We start from the raw sequence: 4,467 nt of genomic DNA, 5'->3' as shown, positions 1-4,467 counted from the left end.
GCTGAGCTCCCTGTGTCCATATAGCAGCTTCCCACTGGCTATCTATTTTACACATGATAGTGTATATATGTCAGCGCTGCTGTCTCAGTTCATCCCACCGTCTCCTTCCCTACCTATGTCCAAAGTCTGCATTTTTATTAGGATCAAATGAGTCTAGGGAAAGGGCTTAGGACAGTAACAGACACATAGGCACATCCCATAAACTTTCTGTTCCTGCTCTCATTGTGTAGGGCTCTGGGGAAATTTGTCTTTACTGGAGAGTCGGCACGGCAGAGAGGGCTGCGGCACAACCCTGTCTACAGCCAGACTGCTGGGGTTGCGTCCTGCCTTCTCTGCTCGACACTTGATTGACCTCTGTGCCTTGGTCTTCTCGGTCACAAAATGGGATGCTCAGGGTTGTGGGAATGAAGTGAATTAATTCACGCCAGGGACAAAGCAGAGTGCCTGGCGGGTAGCAAGTTTGATGGGAGTATTTGCTGCTGCTGCTTTTAGTGTTGTTACAGTTTTCAGAATGGAAAGGCTGAACCTTAGGCCCACCAGCCCGCATCCTCTGTCTGCCGACGGATCATGGAGGGAGACTTGGGGAGAAGGCTTACCTGAGGCTGAATTTCTGGGCCTGAGTCCTGGAATCCTGTCCTGCCAGCCCTGGGGAGACAAATGACTGGCACCCCCTGTGTCTGCCCTCTTTGCATAGGGAGGGCTTCTAGCTGGAGTCCCCCGGGGCCAGTGGGAGTGGTCGCTGCGGACACCAGGAGTGTGGGGCCACAGGGCACAGGCCAGAGTGGCAAGGGGCTCTGGCCCTCCCTGGTACATTCCAGGCTCCTGAGGGGGTGGCCAGGAGCCAGGGTGCCGGAGGGAAGGAGAGAGCCTTTTAAGGAAACATTTCTCTGCTTAAAAAAAAAAAAAAAATAGAGAGACAAGAAACATTGAAACACACAACAAAGTTAGTGGGCTGGCTGGCGGGCCGGCCTGGAATGCGCAGCTGTGGGCAGTGGGTGGAGGAGGCCCTGGGGGGCAGCAGGCCACGAAGGGGCACCCCGGCATCAGGCCTGCAAACTGGGGGTCCACAGTACAGATCTAAGTCCTCAGAGAGGACAAGGACAGGACCTGGGGTCAGGTTCCATGGCTCCCCGCTGCTTCAGGATGGTACTTGGAGAAGGGAATGGCAACCCACTCCAGTATTCTTGCCTGGAGAATGCCATAGACATAAGAGCCTGGTGGGCTACAGTCCAGGGGGTTGCAAGGAGTCGGACACGATTGAGCGACTAGTACTTTAGTCCTAGAGAAGAGGCTCTCCCTCTTGTCTCAGAGGACACCTGTCCGTCCTACCTTTGCCTCATCACATGTCCGTAACCCCCCTCACTTCCCTAACCCCCAGTCCCGAATGGAGACCAGACGCACTCTCGGGTACTGCAGGGGAAGACAGCGGCGGTGGATGGGGCTTGCCTGTGTCTGGGATGCCATGGCACTAGCCAGCAGCGTCCCGTCCTCTTGCAGCTGATTGCACATTTAGGTTCTCAGCCCTGTTCCAGCTCTAGCTCCGAGAGAAGGAGCAGAGCAGGGTGCTGATCTGTGGGTTGACCCACTCCCACCCGGACCTGAGGACCCATGGGTGATAGGAGGTGGGATAGGAGGGCCTGGCCCCAGGGGTTGAAACCTACAAGAGCGGGATTTAGGGCTGGGGTGGAAGGATCCAGGGAGGAAGGAGGTCACTGCTAGATGCTGGACTCCTGCTCTGAAAGGGCCTAGGGGACTGCAAGCGTCCCCGTGACTGAGACCTTGTCTGATGGGCAGGGCGCCCTGAAGGCTGCAGCCACCTCCAGACTTTCCTGCCCTTCTGCCCTGTTCTCCTGGCATCCTCCACCCCACCCCTGGTCACTGATCAGCTGTGTGACCTTGGGAAAGTTGTTTAATTTCTCTGTGCCCCCTGTACCTCAACTGGTGGTAGGTGTGTGTGCTGTGCTAAGTCGCTTCAGTCGTGTCTGACTCTTTGTGAAACTTATGGATGATAACTCACCAGGCTCCTTTGTCCATGGAGTTCTCCAAGCATGAATACTGCAGGGGGTTGCCATGTTCTCCTCCAAGGGTGATAGGTACTGAGACTTAACCCAGGTCACTTTGCTGAGTTGGCAGGGAGCCTGCAGCGTGACTGCCAAGAACCCAGGGATGCCAACTCCTAGCCCCTCTACCTCTTCCAGAGCCCGGGGCACATGGTTCCACAGGTGTGGACCCCTTCTAAGCTGGCATGTCAAGCCAGGTGGTCCCTGGAGCTGGTCAGATGATAGAACAGGGTCAGGGGACAGAAGGGCTCAGCTGAGGGTGACGCCCCTATGAACAGCCAGCTCCACCTGGGGCTGGGGGCTGTCACTGCTCTTCTGGGGATGGGGCCAGATCGCCCACTGTTGGAGAAGGTAGCCACCTGCCCTTTGGCGATCCATGGCTTGTGTCCAGACATCCGCATGCCTGGGGCTGGGGGACGTGGGGAGAGCTTCCCCCTCCGTCCCCTCTGTGGGCCCCTACGTGGTGTTCAGGTCAGGAATTGGAGCCAAGGTTGAGGTATGAGCTCCAAGAAAAACGTGTCCTGGCTAGAAAAAAAGGAACACACCGAGTCTCTGATAAAGGCCTCTGCTAATTGTCAGGGTAGTGGTTTGGCTGCCGGGCCCCTGGGGAGGGAGTGTTATCTCAGCGTAGGGAGCAATCCAGCCCCCTCTCTCCGCCCATCTCCCTCTGACTTGAGGCCACGGGGCCACCCCCTCCCTCATCAGAGAAGATGAGGATGATGACAAAATAATAGCTCACCCTCGGAGTGTGTTTCCACCCTCCAGACCTTCCACGTGTATTAGCAGAGTGGCCAGTTTCTTTTGAAAGAGCCGACAGGCCCTTCCCCATGCTGTTTCCCCACACAGTCTGGGAAGCTTGGCCAGCCCTCTGCAGCTCTGACCTTGGAATGAGACACCTTGGCATTTGGGAGAGTGGAGGAGGTGACTTTTCCTTTCCTAGAGGTCTTAAACATGGTTTAAAAAAAAAAAAACAAAACAAACACCAAATCTTACCATATTGCAGAAAATTTAGAAAATAGAGAGAGAGAGAGAAAAAAAAACCACCTTATTACCTTAACTCTGGTGCTTTGACCTCCAGTCTTTCTGCATATTTCTTTGTACAGAATTTTAAGAATGTGTCCATTTCACTTTTGCCTCTTCATCTGAGCACTGTTGCCTAGGCGTTTTCTCGTGTTGCTACACAGTCTTCCAATGAACTCTCCTACTGGAGGGTGTCAGTGTTTGTGAACTGAAGGGCGGGGTGTCTAGCCCCGGCTGGTGGGGGAGCAAAATGATTTCAGGAGGCCCTGGGTTTCTATGGGGATGAAAGATGCTAACCTTGCCCTTTCTCTGTTCCTCCCACAGGTGGCTGCCCCCTGCATTCCTCCTTCCAGCCATGAACTGGTGGTGAGTGACAGTCCATTCCTGCCCCGCCAGCCCACCCTCCTCTCTTTCCGCAGTTCCTGCTTCAGCTTACTTTGCCTGCATGCATGCTCAGTCGCTTCAGTTGTGTCCGACTCTTTGCAACCCCATGAACTGTAGCCCTCCAGGCTCCTCTGTCCATGGGATTTCCCAGGCAAGAATACTGGAGTGGGTTGCCAGTCCCTTCTCCAGGGGATCTTCCAGACCTAGGGATCCAACCCATGTCTCATGTGTGTCCTGCATTGTAGGCAGATTCATTACCGCTGAGCCACTGGGGAAGCCCCAAGCATCCTGGTAGCTCCCACAGGTGCTGGGCCATTAGGTAATGAGGAGGAAGGGGCCGTGTCCTGAAGCTGAAGCCCAACTAGAAGGAAATGAGTCATGAGGTCCCTTCGTGACTTCATGAGATTCTCGGCCTCTTGTTTCAGTCTTGAGACTCAAGTCCTTAGAAAAGCCCATAAAAGGGCATCCTGCCTGTCTCTAGGCCTGGTCAGGTGCCTGTTGTCTTGGGGCTTACAGAACAGGGGGATGGCATCTCCTTTGACCTGCCTGGTCCCTGGTCAGGTCCCTTTTGGCTGAGCCCTTCTGTCCCCTGACTCTGTTCTATCATCTGACCAGCTCCAGGGACCACCTGGCTTGACATGCCAGCTTAGAAGGGGTCCACACCTGTGGAACCGTGTGCCCTGGGCTCTGGGATGGATGGCATGACCCACAGAGTTCAGGTACCTGGGAAGTTAGTCACATTGAGGGGGCCTGCTGCATCTCCAGGCTCTTTGGCTGACTCTGCTTTTCTGCCCTCCCTCCATGTCCCCCAGCCCCGCACTGCTCCCTCTTTCCTCCAGTCAGGCTTCCAGAAAAGTGTGGATGGGCAGGACTCCTGTGAGTTATGGGCTGGGGAGAGGGGCCTGCTCCAGACCCATCCCAGCTGGGCTGCTTTGGAATGTTTCCCTCCCTGCCGTCTCTCTGTCTTCTTACCCTTCACAGCTCCCTCCTGCTCCCCAGCCCA

At 55.3% G+C, this 4,467-nt stretch overlaps 1 protein-coding gene across 1 annotated transcript in view; it reads left to right on the top strand.

Annotated features, from left to right (window-relative positions):
• Positions 1 to 4,467, top strand: part of TNS1 (tensin 1) — a 205,654-nt gene that overhangs the window by 77,579 nt on the left and 123,608 nt on the right. Inside the window, 1 exon segment of the mRNA XM_010861166.1 lies at positions 3,405 to 3,446. The gene's annotated coding sequence lies outside the window, so the exon portion shown is untranslated.

This window comes from Bison bison, unplaced genomic scaffold (assembly GCF_000754665.1).
Source record: "Bison bison bison isolate TAMUID 2011002044 unplaced genomic scaffold, Bison_UMD1.0 scf7180017864471, whole genome shotgun sequence".
NCBI classification, from domain to species: Eukaryota; Metazoa; Chordata; class Mammalia; order Artiodactyla; family Bovidae; genus Bison; species Bison bison.
This window is presented reverse-complemented; position numbering and strand designations above follow the sequence as displayed.